The sequence below is a fragment of the Staurois parvus genome, unplaced genomic scaffold (genome assembly GCF_062004578.1).
Source record: "Staurois parvus isolate SC_StPar_1 unplaced genomic scaffold, SC_StPar_1.0 ptg000176l, whole genome shotgun sequence".
Lineage (NCBI taxonomy): Eukaryota > Metazoa > Chordata > Amphibia > Anura > Ranidae > Staurois > Staurois parvus.
In genome coordinates, this window is record NW_028317972.1 from 3,252,366 (window position 1) to 3,269,164 (window position 16,799).

General features: G+C 42.1%; 1 protein-coding gene across 2 annotated transcripts in view; it reads right to left on the reverse strand.

Annotated features, from left to right (window-relative positions):
- The window catches only part of CAMSAP1 (calmodulin regulated spectrin associated protein 1), a 100,551-nt gene extending 85,396 nt beyond the window's left edge, over positions 1-15,155 (reverse strand). For both annotated transcript variants that reach the window (XM_089677061.1, XM_089677060.1), the window contains exon 1: positions 14,930-15,155. The gene's annotated coding sequence lies outside the window, so the exon portion shown is untranslated. The remainder of the gene's footprint in view (positions 1-14,929) is intronic.
- Between the last annotated feature and the right edge of the window lie 1,644 nt (positions 15,156-16,799).

Sequence of the window (16,799 nt, forward strand, 5' to 3'; positions counted from 1 at the left end):
CTCCAGCGATGCAGCAAAACTCTCCGCAGGCCGCTGACACCTTTGGGTGACTGGTTTCCAGGTCTTTATTGCTGGAGGATTTCATTCCCCAGGCTGGGATGATGTCACTTCCAGGCATGTGTGCGAATTCCTTCAACTTCAACATTGCCAAATTGCGTGTGCGCAGCTCATTGTACAAAGGCAGAGAGGCAGGTAAGCAACTTTAATGCAGAAGAGACAAAACATTTCTCTTCTGCACTAAAAATTGCACCCGTTTGCCCATTTTCATTACGTACCTAAAGTTCCACTTTAAAGAGGAATTACAGAAAAAAATAAATATATGAAATTAAGTCAGCTTTTATACTTCACTTTTATCAAACAAAACACCAACCAGGGATTGAAAGTATGTCATTTGCAGGATTACCGGGTGAAAAAGTAAAAACAACCTAAAAAAAAAAAAAAGCTAACACAGCCACCGCCAATAAGGGCTGGAAAGCTGCAATATATCACATTTTGTTTTGGGTTTTTTTTTTTTTTTTATATTTACATTTTAACTTGTAAAGTCGAAATCTTTTCAGGTTTCTTAGTCAAGGCTAAATATATATGTACTTATCACACTGCCCTTAGTATCAATACCTTCATAGGGTAGGAACTAGGATATCCAGACAGCAAGGTGACAATATTGGTAGTCTCAACTAGTATATGTGGTGGTATTCAAAGCAGGTCTTTGGTCAGCTATAAGGAAAAGAAAAATCTAATTACTGGCCATACACAGACCTAGGCTGAACAGGGGTTTATCTTTTACAGCAGCAGGAAGCTTTTTCAACATCAGGTCTGACTGGGCTCAGCGATATCAAGTTCTAATAGAGTCAAGCTGATTGGGTAGGTACAGTGGGGATCGAAAGTTTGGGCACCCCGGCTAAAAATGTGTATTAATGTGCATAAAGAAGCCAAGGAAAGATGGAAAAATCTCCAAAAGGCATCAAATTACAGATTAGACATTCTTATAATATGTCAACAAAAGTTAGATTTTATTTCCATCATTTACACTTTCAAAATAACAGAAAACAAAAAATGGCGTCTGCAAAAGTTTGGGCACCCTGCAGAATTTATAGCATGCACTGCCCCCTTTGCAAAGCTGAGACCTGCCAGTGTCATGGATTGTTCTCAATCATCGTCTGGGAAGACCAGGTTATGTCAATCTCAAAGGTTTTAAATGCCCAGACTCATCTGACCTTGCCCCAACAATCAGCACCATGGGTTCTTCTAAGCAGTTGTCTAGAAAACTGAAACTGAAAATAGTTGACGCTCACAAAGCTGGAGAAGGCTATAAGAAGATAGCAAAGCATTTTTAAATGTCAATATCCTCTGTTCAGAATGTAATTAAGAAATGTCAGTCATCAGGAACAGTGGAAGTTAAAGCAAGATCTGGAAGACCAAGAAACATATCAGACAGAACAGCTCACAGGATTGTGAAAAAAACAATTCAAAACCCACGTTTGACTGCACGATCCCTCCAGAAAGATCTGGCAGACACTGGAGTTGTGGTACACTATTCCACTATAAAGAGATACTTGTACAAATATGGTCTTCATGGAAGAGTCATCAGAAGAAAACTCTTCTACGTCCTCACCACAAAAATCATTGTTTGAACTTTGCAAATGAACATATAGACAAGCCTGATGCATTTTGGAAGTTCTGTGGACCAATGAGGTTAAAATTGAACTTTTGGGCTGGAATGAGCAAGGGTACGTTTGGAGAAAAGGGGCACAGAATTTAATGAAAAGAACCTCTGTCCAACTGTTAAGCATGGGGTTGGATCAATCATGCTTTGGGGTTGTGTTGCAGCCAGTGGCACAGGGAACATCTCATGAGAAGGAAAAATGGATTCAATAAAATTTCAGCAAATTTTGGATGGTAACTTGATGCCATCTGTGAAAAAGCTGAAGTTAAAGAGAGGATGGCTTCTACAAATGGATAATGATCCTAAACACACCTCGAAATCCACGGGGGATTACATCAAGAGGCGTAAACTGAAGGTTTTGCCATGGCCTTCACAATCTCCTGACCTCAACATAATTGAAAATCTATGGATAGACCTTAAAAGAGCAGTGCGTGACAGACAGCCCGGAAATCTCAAAGAACTGGAAGACTTTTGTAAGGAAGAATGGGCAAAGATACCTCAAACAAGAAATGAAAGACTCTTGGCTGGCTACAAAAAGCGTTTACAAGCTGTGATACTTGCCAGAGGGGGCAGTACAAGATATTAACTCTGCAGGGTGCCCAATCTTTTGCAGACGCCATTTTTTTGTTTTCTGTTATTTTGAAAGTGTAAATGATGGAAATAAAATCTAACTTTTGTTGACATATTATAAGAATGTCTAATCTGTAATTTGATGCCTTTTGGAGATTTTTCCATCTATCCTTGGCTTCTTTATGCACATTAATACAAATTTTTAGCCGGGGTGCCCAAACTTTCGATCCCCACTGTATGTGCCCACTCTTGAGGGAACAAGAAAAACCAGACATGTCAGTTTCATAAAAAAAACACTTGGCCACCTTACCCACAATTTTTCTATAAAAACTCTACTGAAATGTTTGGATTGCAGGGTGATTCTAGGATCACTGCTGCTCAAAGCTTTGCTCAGTCTTTAGAGTGTTACTAAACCCAGGACCCTGCATTCACTATATCTGGTATCCCATGGTACACGAAACATGGAAATGCAATTATTTTAATAAATAGAAACTGCTGAATACCTTTTCTCATCAGCAGTATATAACAGTCTTGATACTTCTATCAGTGTCCAGCCAAGCACTGGTTAATCTTGTAGAAGTTTTCATTTTCCTCTGACTGTCCTATGTGGCCAAATAACCCCTGATCCTCTGTCTGGACAGTGCTAATTGGCCCTATGCTGATCACGTGCACCATCCCAAGTAAAAAACAAAAAAAACAAAAAACCTGGATTGGAGACAGTAGAAAACGGGGAGGTTCAGAGAAGATAGGATCAAACAGTATAACAAGCATGCTTTACTGCACATACAGACTGATTTTACTGATGTGGGTTTAATAACACTTTAACTGTCTATGCTGCCGCTTTATCAAAAAAATCAATCAAGCCTGTTCTACTATTTGCAAAAACTGCAGTAAAGAATGAAACAAACATATGGTTATGATGGCTATAAAATTTAAAACTGTAATAAAGGTTTGGATTTTTTTTTTCCAATAACAAGTCATACTTACCTGCAGTGGTTTCGCAAACAGCAGCCTTGATCCTCCTCTTCTCAGGTCCCCTTCCAGTGTGCCTGGCACCTCCCCTTTGACCAGTGCCCCCAATAGCAAGCTTCCTGATATGGAGGCACTGGTGCTTGCTTGCTGTCAAGCCCCACTCTATGCGTCCACTGCTGCTCAACCAATGAGGAGAAGGAGACCCAGGACAGCCGAGGCTCTCGTGCACATCTCAGGATCAAGAGGGTGCTCAGGTAAATATTAGGGGGACTGTGGGAGGAGCAGCACACAGAAAGGTTTTACCTCCATGCAATAGTTTTGCACAGAGCAGCCCCAATTCTCCTTTTTGCAGGTCCTCTGCTGGTGCTCCTGGCTCATCCCCCCTGCTGAATGCCCCAGAAAAAGCTGCTTGCTCTGGGGGGCACTTGTGTGTGCTTGCTCCAGAGCCGCTTCTGTGTCAAGACACAGAGTGTGGCTTGGCCCTGCCCCTCCTCACTGGCTGTTGTGTCTGAGCCAATGAGGAGGGAGAGACCAGAGGGAGCTGCTGCTCTTGTGCACATCAATTGGGATTGGGCTCAGGTAAGTATAAGGGGCCTTTAGAACCACTTTAGAGTAGATGTAAAGGCAAAACATACAAAACATATCAGATGACTCCTACCTTGGCTTTATCACTCTCATGTTAGTCATAAACAAAAAACTTTGTTAGTCGTTTGGCGAGTGAACAGTGGGCAGAGCTTTCTCTGTGAACGGACATCACCACATCAGCCTCTTTTCTCCCTTGGTTCGTTCGCTGAATGACAACAAATGGAAACCCTGTCGGAGCTCAGATGATGGGTGCATGTGCAACAGACAAAAAAAATGTGATGGACAGAGTCCGGAAAAAAATAATGCAGCACTGAAGCCCCATTCACACCTTTGTGTACCTGGAACAAGCGCAGAAACAACACCTAAAATACAGCTAGCAGACGCACCTTCTGTCGTGCCAAAACACGCATTACAAAAACATTTTCTTCAAGTGAATGGGCTGTCCTATGCTGTCGTGCAGGTGTAAATGGGGCCTGATACTTTTGGGTGCTGACAACAATGTGAAGATATGATGTAAACTTTTCAAATTACTTTTTAATAAATCTTGCCCAGATAGACACTTGAATTTCTTCTTTAATCCCCTCTCTCCAAGGACAATGATAAACCATTCACATGTCACCAGGGGCGAACTGACCATTTGGAAACTCAGGCACTGCCCGAGGGCCCGGGGTCAGTAGGGGGCCACATGAGATGCCCCTGGTACCTTTTTCATAGGCTTTTTTGAGTTTGGGCAAGGACACGGGCCCCATGATCCTCTATTGCCCAGGGGCCCCATGAGTTGTCAGTCCGCCCCTGCATGTCACACTGCTTATACAAAGTCAGGTACAGTAACTAAATACAATTTGTTTTCCAGGTAATGTATTTGGATATTCTAAGCAGCTAACAGAAATTCCAGGCTCAAAGACCACAGCAGGTGCTGCAAGGCCTGCACAGCGATGAATTCACTTCTCCAGTACCAAACGGCATTCTGGACTGCACTAGTGATGAATTAACTCATTCATTAAACTGTACAAAAAAGGAACATTAGAAAAGCGAATATCATCAGCATGAAGTCTAAATCCTTTGTTACTGGGCTACCCGGTTCAGAGATCCCATAGAACAAAAGGAGATGCAAAACACATGCCTGATGACTTCACATAAAAGAATAGAATATGCTTTCTAAAAATCTGATCCCATTTTTAAATATCCAAGAATTCTTTTCTGTAACACAGCCTATTGTAGTTGGAGGCTTGCAGTGTGAGGTAATGTGTGTGTTTTGGGAGCCAAGAGCCGATTTTCCAGACATCAAAAAAACACAAAGGCAGCTGCTGACAGGGCCAAATCAGACAATTCCCAGCCGAGCACCACGGCCTACAACTTGCACACTGTATCCTACTGCCTTCCATCCTTGCCGAGCCTCCAGGCCCCACCTTAGTGTGAAGTCTGATTCATCTCCGGCTTCTTGACAGCACAACCAAGCTAATTCTTTCACTTATGTGTTCCTTTCTACGTTACAGTAATGATACAAGAAACCCTCATTTCAGGTTTTTACACAATACAAATAGTTTCCGCACTCTCAACTGCTTGTTAAATACATTTAAGGATTTCAACCTCTGCTTGTTCCACTGGAAGTAAAAGCAGTCATATACCCTCCCTTTTATACAGGGCCCCCCCGATTCCTCCTATATTAAACTGTACTGTGACTGTACTGTCTGCCCGCATGTTGTAAAGCGCTGCGCAAACCGTTGATGCTATATAAACCCTGCATAATAATAATAATCCAAAGCTCCTAAAACACTATTACATGTACTGTCTAGAAGTGTAATGATTAGGATCTCATTATGTACTTGCCGGCCTACAGCAGTACATATACTGCAACGGGGCTGCTCCTACGGAAACAGCGACATACCTGCACGTCGCTGCCTGTTTCCAGGTTTCATACACACGCACACCTTCGCCCTCCGGATACCCTGTGATCTGACACAGCTGGAGTTTGTCAGCAGATCCCAGCCAATGATTTATGGTGGGGACCTGCTGATCAGGTGTGAAGAATCACAGCCCAAAGCCCTGTGTTGCAAAGCAGGGAAAAGAAAATCGATCTGTAGTAAAAAGCAGCACATATTACACACATTATACATTAATAGGCACACAACCCCTCTATTTATTATTATTATACAGGATTTATATAGCGCCAACAGTTTGCTCAGCACTTTACAATATATAACAGTAGACAATACAGCAACAATACAGTTCAATACAAGAGGGTTAGGAGGGCCCTGCTCCTCTGAGCTTACAATCTATTGCCCCTACATGTTAACCCCTTCCCAGGCCTTAACCTCCCTAGCGGTATGATTATTTCATATTTTTGGTGCTGAAAGCGGTACAATTATTTTGCATGGAAATATGTAGGTTTTTTTTATTGTAGGCTGTAATTTTTAGGAATAACTCACTGAAATCTGTCTGAACAAGAGTCTAAATCATAAATTTAATTCAATAATATAATCAAACCAAAACACTGAAATTTGAAATATAGCGCCAAGTTCGCACATCACTGAGCAAAGTCGCAGAATCGTTTTCAGTGTCTGATGACGAATTTCCCCACGAATCATTATCACTCAATTCTGCAAGTGGTTCTGATTTACTATCGCTGTTCTCTAGCTGGTCTAAACCCGCTTTTGACCTCAAGGGACACTTTTTAGACGCCATGGACTTTTCTAAGTTTCCAGGCAGAAAGAACAATCAAAATGCAGACAGGGGACAGGACAAAGCACTAGGGACAAAATGTATGTGAAATGGGTTGAAACAGCAATGTTTTACCATGTAAAATCGTTTTGAAAAAAATTACTTTTTTTTAAATTTTCAAATTTCCCGCCGCCGGCGCCCGTACGTCTCGACGTCACAGGGACCGGAACACAGGAGCCGGATGCCGGCATCGGCCGGAGGAGATGGCCGGGGACGCTGCAGGGGACACATCGCGGGAGCGAAGGACAAGGTAAGTGCTGCAGGGACTCCCTATGCAGCGCCGCATGGTAAGTGTAGCTCGGGGTTACCGCTTTTGGTACAGATATTTTACCCCGAGCTACACTCGGGAATACCGCCAGGGAGGTTAATGTCCCATCAGTACAGTGACAGTGTATATTATTAGCACTGATCACTGTATTAGAGTAATTGGAGATGTCAGTGGCATTTTGTCAGTTTCCACAAAGTGTTAGTGTCAGATTGCCTGCCGCACTATCACGGTCCTGCTAAGTTGCTGATTGCCGCCATTACTAGTACATATTAATAAAAATTAGTTTGAAGACGCTATAACTTTCACTTTCAATACACTTCTAGGGAATTTTTTTCTTCTTTTACCAAAAGCATGTAGCAGAAAACATTTTTTCATAAATTTATGAAGAACTTTGATTTTCTAAAACTTTTTTTATAGATAAAATTTTTTTTTAAAACAGTTTTTTCCACAAAATTTTCCATCTTTTTCATTTATATAATCAAAAATAAAACCAGTGGTGATCAAATACCACCAAAATCTATTTGTGTGAAAAAAATGATATAAATGTAATTTGCGTACAGTGCTGTATGACCGCGTAATTGCCAGTTAACATAGCGTAATGCCGAATAGCAAAAAAATGGCCTGGTCATGAAGGGCTTTAAATCTTCCGGAGCTCACATGGTTAAAAGAAGCTCTGTAAACTTCCTGATGCCACACAAATGAGATCATATCAGTCAGCACAATGAAATGTCAAGTTTCATCTTTTTTGCAATTCATTTTAGGTATATTTTTTTATTTCTAGAAAATGCCACCATAAAGAAATTCTACAATCAAATGGTGATGGTAAGATTACATTGTGTACACCACATCAAAATGTTCATTCTACAGTCCCCATGACGGCCACAGAAAGTATAACTATGTATCTGAATTACATAAAACGATTATTATGCATAACCAGCATAAAAGCTCACTGCACAAGTAAAATCACTACAAACAGCAGGCACTACACCTTTGCATTAATAGTTTAATGTCTTTATCTCCACTTCCTGCAAGAGCTTTATTTACACACCATGTCTCTTGACTCTCTCAAACTGACAGAGGTCCCACGCCTGAACACACCCACCATTCATTCCATCTAGGATCCTAGAGACTACACCAACATCTCTAGGTTTTTACTGAAAACTGGATACACTTTTTCACTCCCCAACGTCTACCACAACTTAAGTCATCAACAGCTACAATGCACAGAAGAAATCTACTAACTTCTTGTTTTCCTGGGTATCCTACAAAGTTTACTTTCAGCGCAGTCTTTCCCATGCTACAATTCTGAAAAGTCCCTTATATGTGAGATTTGCAAAGTGAAGAACAATTTGTTCATGAAAAAAGGTAGGGATTTATTCTGGTAATTTTGAATGAAACTGGAGGAGGTGTCCGTCGTTACCAATGACAAACTAAAATAAGCACATACCCGAATATTAGAATCCACGTGGAATTAAAGCTGAACTCGGAGCATGAAAATATTAATTTAAATAATTTCTTCAGGGCTACAAAGGATATAAATCTACTTTGTGTATACCAAATGCATCTGCAAAGCCAGTTATTTTCTTGTAAAAGTAGTAGTGACGCCATTGCTGAGCCATTGCTTGTCTGAGCAGAGCTGTGGGAGGGACCCAACAGACCCCATCAATTATAGTCTGCCTGCAGACAACTACAGGAGGGGGCGGAGCAAGACTAGTCACCCTGCACAAGGAGAGAGCGCAGAAGTGACCGGTCTTTATTACAGGGAGCTCCTCAATGAGACAAAGTTTCATGCTGGATGCACAGATCTAAAAGTAATACACAAAGCACGCCAAGATTAGGAATACATATATAATATTTTCTTATCCTGAAGTTCAGCATTTATCAGTTTACCTTTCTATAATGTCCACTGCTGCAGGGCACCATATGAGTTCCCAAAACCGGTTTTGACCTGCAACACACCACATCGTGATTTGGTAAAGTCGACAGGAGGGCCCATTGCATTCTACAATGTGATGCAGGGCATTCCACAATAGGACCCTGCATTGCATTATAGGATACACTCAGGTGTTCCTCCATATCAATCTTTGGCAAAGACAAAATTTACATACTGCTGGATCTTCGGGGGCCCAAGGGCACCAAGAAGTGGCTAGTTTCCCTGTAAGTGCCTATAAAAACAGGTGAAAAATTAGAGTTAAAGTGTTACTAAACCCAGGACCCTGCATTCACTATATCTGGTCTCCCACAGTACGCAGAACATGGAAGTGCAATTATTTTAGTAAATATAAACTGCTAAATACCTTTTCTCAGCAGTTAGAGCAGCCTTGACTTCTATCAGTGTTCAGCAGAGCACTGGTTAAAGATTGGAGGAGTCCTCTGCCAGGACGGTGCTGACTGACCCTGTGCTGAATCACATGCACTCTCCCAAGAACAAAAAAAAACCCTCTCTAGCAATAAACACCAATCTGAGCATGTGCAGAGTGTCTCCACACGATATGTCTTACCAAGAGATAAGAGGGGGGCACTGGAAAAAAGGGAGGTCAGGATCAAACAGCGTTTTTTCACAATGCAGAGGATTAACTCCGTAGATTCCACAGTGAGTATACCAAGCATGCCTTACTGCATATACAGACGGATTTTATTGCTGTGGGTTTAGTAACACTTTAATGCAGCAGGAGAAAAAGATGCTAAAGGACAGTCATTCCTAACACCATTTGGTCCAAAGTTGCAACATTTAAAAAGAAAAAAAAAAAATCGGTTAACAAAAAGTTAAAAAAAGGCTTTTTATTTGTATATCTCATGGACAGTGACATAATACAGTAGCCTGCTTATCATATCCTTATTAATCACTTGCCATCCCACCCACAGTAAAATTACTGCAGGTGGGCAGCAGAGCCAGGCACAATCACGTACCTTGCTGGCATGTAGATGCGCAGCGCTCCTCTCCTGCAAATGCTGTGTTCACTGGACACAGTGGACTGCGGCTCTCGGTACCGCCACTTTGAGTGGTCAAGCGTACCACGTGATCGCATAGCAATCACATGATCACAGTGTAAACACAACTGTTATGAATGGATTTCATTCATAACAGCTGTGCTTAGTATTGTGATGTTGTGATTGGCCACAGCTATCACATAGTACCTGGGCAAATCACAACACCCTGTACCACATGATTAGCTGTAGCCAACCACAGACTGCAATAGTAATCAAACTGTCACGAATGGAAAGCCATTCATGACAGTTAAAGCGGAGAGCCACCCAAAAGTGAAAGTTTCGCTTTAAAGACAGGTCCCTTGCTCCCAATTAAGGATTGGTACCTTTGGGGAGCGGGTACCCGAAATCGACAGGTACCTGTGATTGGAATCGTTGGCAATCGGAAGCGAAAGTTGTCCTCCCTCCCCGTAGTCTTCTAGGACACGTGACAGGTCCCAGAAGACTACAGGACAATTCAGAAAGTGTAGTGCTACACGCACATGCGCAGTGGGCACCCAGCTATGAAGCTGTAAGCTGTCACAGCCAGGTTCCCACAATGAAGATGCCAGTACCGGGAACACCAGACAGTTGGTGAAATGGGCTGCGGGGAGGACACTGTAGGATTGAGGGACAAGTGAGTGTCTGTTTTTTAAAAGTCAGCAGCTAAAGTTTTTGTAGCTGCTGAATTTTATTTTATTTTTTTTACAGAGTGACTGGAACTCCACATTAACTATTGCTTATAACAGTTTTCATCACTGTTATAAGCAATAACAGTGTAAAAAAAAATCCCCAGTCACGCCATCTCCCCAGAGTAGTACAGTGTCATTGTGAAACTGAACTACTCTGATAAAAGTATGCAAGAAAAAAAAAGTATGTTTAAAAAGATAATTAACATCGGTGGGAAAGAACTTATTAGCACCCCTTCAAGCAGGAGTATGTCCTGTTTCCCCTTTGTCCTCAGGTATAGGTCTAGTCTCATCCAGTGACAATAATAGGCACCTGTAACCTTGCTCTCTCTCCCTCCTGACCCATGTATTATACGGCTGCAGCCAGTACTTCTCCACTGACCACAACCCCTGACACTAATGCAGGCCATAGACGGGCCGTTTATCGGCCAAATTTTCAGACGATAAACGACAAATCAGTTGGCCATGCTGCCACCAATGTCCACGAAAAACTGCCATTTTTCGTTGATTTTCCAGCGTGACCAATAAAAATAAATGTGAAGATCCGCGAAAAACGGCCGACGGGCTGGCCCCACTAACGGTGTGAATATCGGCCGATTTTTCGTGCGGACGAAAATTTGGACGATAAACGACCCGTCTATGGCCTGCATTAGTCATAGAGGTGGGATAACATCAGTGGAAGTTAGAAACTGCTCTTTGCTCAAGGAACCCCTATCAATCTCTGGAGAAGCCTAGGTGGAGAAACCCTGGTCCAACCAGTCAGAAGATGAATCACTATTGAATTATATATTTATGGATCTCAGTCAGGATCAAATGTCAGTTAATAGAAGTCCACGGCTACTCAAATGCTTAGAACAACATTATTACTACAAACCTATCCATATTCGAGATATACCCCATAGTGATAATATATTCCTTCACTTCTGTAGGGCGTCACAGCGACGTGTATGGAACCAATTACAGCAATTTCCATTACAGAGTAAATTAAGCAAAATTTCAGACAAAATGGAGGAGGGGCAATTTAGGCTAATGTGAGAATCCCCTGCATTATTAGTATTGTTTTTACATTTTAAAGATTATTATGTTTAGGAATAGTGGAGTATAGAACCATTATAGATGATAATGCACCCAGTCAAAATGACCTCCAGTACAAAATGTTTGCACATTACATACAAATATTATAGTTACGCTGATTTTTTGTGTTACAGATTTGTACCGTTATTTGTATTCTAGTTTGTTATTTTTACTACCAGGAGACATACCAGTTCATAGAAACTCCATATCACAATCAGAATATCACATTATGACATATCTGCATGTAGAGGGGTATAACACGCATCCAAATGACAATACCCACCTTATCAGGAAGATTTCACCTCTGAAAGAAATATTGTGGCCAGCACAGTGGGTGGATTAGTACTCCTGCCTTGCAGCACTGGGATCCTTGGTTGTAATCCCAGCCAGAACACTATCTGCATGGAGTTTGCACATTCTCCCTGTGCTTGTGTGTATTTCCTCTAGGTACTCCAGTTCTCTCCCACATTCCAAAGATAGAACATTAGAGATGATTTATTCTTACAAAGCAAATACACATTTGCACACTGGTACTGAATAGTATTCCAGTGTGTCTCTCTCACTCTGCTGTGACCTCAGTGCTGACAGAGAGAGGCAGGGGAGGGACAAACAAGGATGATGTGCATGCACCCAATGTCCTCCTTATCAACTGATGATGTCATTGGTTGTTAGGATGCAGGCAGCTAGAAGGTCATAAAAGTGCACCATGAAAACCTGTAACTTTGTGTACTAAAAGGCAGGATTGATCCACCTGCTGGCTTGTATACAATTTTTGGGTATTATGCCAAGGCGCCCCTGAAGAAGCCTGAAGGCACCCTGGCTGAAAAAGGATGGGCTAGGCCCCTTTCAAATGGGCGGACCGATCGAGTCTGCCTGTCCGTTTTTCAGGTGGACTTGAGCTGACTAACCTTTGTTCTCTGAAGAGCAGTGAATGTAAACAGACATGTGTCCGTTTACACCTGCCTGCATCTGATCTGCTACAAACAGACGGATGAGGGATCCATTCCTGTACATTTGGGCAGGCCGGATGACAGTTGGGCGTAAACAGACAGGTGACCGTTTATATCCAACCACGTATAGAGGAAAGTGGGCTAAATCTGTGTCCACTCTGCATAAGCGGAGCGGACACAGATCTGTCATCCACCTGCTCAGCAGACAGATACCCTACTGAGCAGGTACATCTTAACTGGCTCCTGCCTAAATTGGGCCTATTATGTGTACGTATGCAAGATGGATGGCCATATATGCTGAGATTTCTCTCATTCAGGGTTGGTTCACACCAGATACTTTCCAGCACGTTTTTAAACTACATCCAGAATGCATGCACAGTGTTTGCCATGTATTCCAATGGCCCCAGTTCACACCAGGGAGGTCAGTTCCAGTGCTTTCAATAAAAGTACAACCTGCTGCATTTTTTGTCCAAAATGCATAAAAATGAGTGAAAAAGTATATTGTCCTGAATGAAAATAAAGATTTTTCAAGTGTCAAAATAAAAATTAAAACAAAAAAAAAAAAAAACACACACACACACTAGATAGCATATGAAAATGCATTGTAAAAACATGTATGCAAAAACGCATCTGGAACATAGAAATTATGGCGTGAACTAGCCCTCAGCCTTGCAGATCACTTGATTCCTCCATCCATACTACACAACACTGATGGCGGAATCTCCACCGCTGTCAGAGCACCCCAGCAATGCCTGTATCTGAATGGCCGCAATCACCATTCGGCTGAGTTTTTCCACCCATCTCATTCAATTTCCAGACTGAAGTTTGTCAGGCAGTGATTTCCTGCTAAATCGAGGAAAAAAAGAAGCCGTGTACAACCTGCAATGGGGACCTTCCAGTGAAAGAGCCTCAAAGGACTGGTGTGAATGGACAATATATGTAAAGCACTGTGTATATTATCAGCACCTTAGAAATACTGTATTTGTATGACATTTCTATATTATATCCTGTATATGTTCTCTGATTGGTTTATTGTGGTCATTTGTATGACATGTCTATATTATATCCTGTATATGTTCTCTGATCGGTTTATTGTGGTCATTTGTACGACATGTCTATATTATATCCTGTATATGTTCTCTGATTGGTTTATTGTGGTCATTTGTATGACATGTCTATATTATATCCTGTATATGTTCTCTGATTGGACTTATTGTGGTCATTTGTATATCATGTCTATATTATACCCTGTATATGTTCTCTGATCGGTTTATTGTGGTCATTTGTATGACATGTCTATATTATATCCTGTATATGTTCTCTGATCGGTTTATTGTGGTCATTTGTATGACATGTCTATATTATATCCTGTATATGTTCTCTGATCGGTTTATTGTGGTCATTTGTATGACATGTCTATATTATATCCTGTATATGTTCTCTGATTGGTTTATTGTGGTCATTTGTATGACATGTCTATATTATATCCTGTATATGTTCTCTGATTGGTTTATTGTGGTCATTTGTATATCATGTCTATATTATATCCTGTATATGTTCTCTGATCGGTTTATTGTGGTCATTTGTATGACATGTCTATATTATACCCTGTATATGTTCTCTGATTGGTTTATTGTGGTCATTTGTATGACATGTCTATATTATACCCTGTATATGTTCCCTGATCGGTTTATTGTGGTCATTTGTATGACATGTCTATATTATATCCTGTATATGTTCTCTGATCGGTTTATTGTGGTCATTTGTATATCATGTCTATATTATATCCTGTATATGTTCTCTGATCGGTTTATTGTGGTCATTTGTATGACATGTCTATATTATATCCTGTATATGTTCTCTGATCGGTTTATTGTGGTCATTTGTATGACATGTCTATATTATATCCTGTATATGTTCTCTGATCGGTTTATTGTGGTCATTTGTATGACATGTCTATATTATATCCTGTATATGTTCTCTGATCGGTTTATTGTGGTCATTTGTATATCATGTCTATATTATACCCTGTATATGTTCTCTGATTGGACTTATTGTGGTCATTTGTATGATATGTCTATATTATATCCTGTATATGTTCTCTGATTGGACTTATTGTGGTCATTTGTATGACATGTCTATATTATATCCTGTATATGTTCTCTGATCGGTTTATTGTGGTCATTTGTATGGTATACTCATGATGACAGATCTCACAGGGGGAATGTATTATTACACACAGGAGTGCCCTATACCCTCCAGAGATGACAATCCCCTCCACAAGGTGTCTACCATTGAATCCATATACAATGATGATGATATTAGCAGTAGAGCCCCTGTCAGTAGAGGAGTACACAGAGGACACCACCCCGACCCATAATGCTGAGACACTAGGCCCTCACCATCATCCCACCTGCCCCCACAATGAGGTATAATCCCTCATATACTCCCTCCACCTCCCAGGCCTCACCTCTCCTGCGGGCTCCAGGCGCTGGCGGGGCCCCTGCCGTCACCCAGCCATGTCAATGGGGCCCCGGCGTGTCAGGCCTACCCTCCGTCAGCTTCGTAGGACCCTCCGCTCCTCCCCTCGGAGCCCCCAGCCGCTTCTCCTCCTCGGTGCGGCGGACGCTGACAGGGAGCCGTCTGTTGCCCGGGAACTGGCTGCGCGTGCGCGGAAGGGGGAGGGACCGCTCACCGCTCAACCTGGGAACCAGCCATGGCTCAACTGCGCAGGCGCTGACTACTGTCGCTAACGGGGTGTGCTCACTACGCAAGCGCGGTGGGTTGGCGTTGGCCGAAGCAGACTTACTACGCAGGTGCGGACGGGTTGCTAGCGAGACGGTGAAGGCGAAGGCGCGCATGCTCAGTGACGCCGCTGTCTATTCTTTGAATTGAATGAATACCTGGCCACGCCCCTCTGGTGCTGTCACACAGCAGTGTGTGTGTGAGGTGACAGATAGGACATGGGCAGTGCTCAGTGTGACTAATGAAAGGGCAGGACAGTGAATATTCCTAATCACATCATTTATTATATTGTGTATTAAAGCATGCCTATCTACAGCTAATAAACTTCCATTGTTATGTCAGCTGGGCTCATACAAACCAGCAGGAGGCAACAGCAGTGAGGCATGAGGCTGGACGTGCCTCCTCTTTCTTCAGATGTCCCTGTTTTCAGGGCTGGCCCTGATTTTCCTGTCAGTTCCAGCTTCTAGAATTTGTCAGTATTTTTCCTGCCCTTTGCTCTGTAGTGTGTTAGCATGCAGTTGGTGTTGGTCTTCCTTTTTCTGTTCAGTGCTAACATACTGATTCTTCATTGCACTGGACAGAAAATCTTCCATTGGGAAATCCTGTTTTGGTGTCAACTGCATACGAGGGGATTTTCCCTAACTTTGGAGAGATTTCACCTCACTTCCTGTTGTGTCTGCAGGACAGGAAGTGAAAGCAAATCTTCCCAATGTGACACAGACAAAAAAACTGACAAAGGTTCTAGCCCTGAAACCAATAGACCTTTGGTGTTGGATACACTTTAAGCCCCTTCCGCCTGACAGGCGGAAGTGCTAACCATTTAGCCACTGTGCTGCTCATTTGTATGTAGATAAAAACAAATTGTGCAGCTTTGATCAAAGTTGAATAATGCTCTTGCTATAGGAGTAGGCCATTTAGGCTGACTGGAAAACTCCCAGGGTTTGCATCTCTCTGTCCTGCCTTGTTGCTAGGACGTTGCTAAGACACTCCCAGCTGTTACTGTTCTCCACATTCACAGAAGTGAGCTCTCTCTCTGATTCAAACCCCCTCACATGCACGTTCTCTTCCCTGATGCAGGAGGACTAAGTTCACACTCACCAAAAATTCTGATGCTGACACTAACACGCACCTCAATCATTAATGCATCCCAGTTGCCCTCCAAGTGATTTTTTTGTTATTAAGGGTGCAGTATTTTTTTCACCTCATTGGCATTTGCTAAACACTTGTCAATTGTGCTGTAAACACTACAGGTGCGTTTACAGCACGTTACCATAGACTTGAATCAAAGGTTTTGACAAGCTTTAACTCCTCCCATACTTAACATGTAGCTTAAGCGAGTGACACAAAGCAGTACAAAAGCTACACATTTTTCAAATGTGAACAGTTCTTTCTGCTGTCCATGTTACCCATTGCAGGCTGCATTGCTAGGCATTCGTGGAACAGCAAAAACATGCCCAAAATTCCCATTTCCAATGCCAATGTGAACAGGGCCTAGCCATAAACTCAGCATTTCCGAACTGGTGAAGGTGAACAGTGACAGCTGGGCATCTCCTAGCAACGTCCTAGCAACAACGAAGGATGGAATGATACCATCT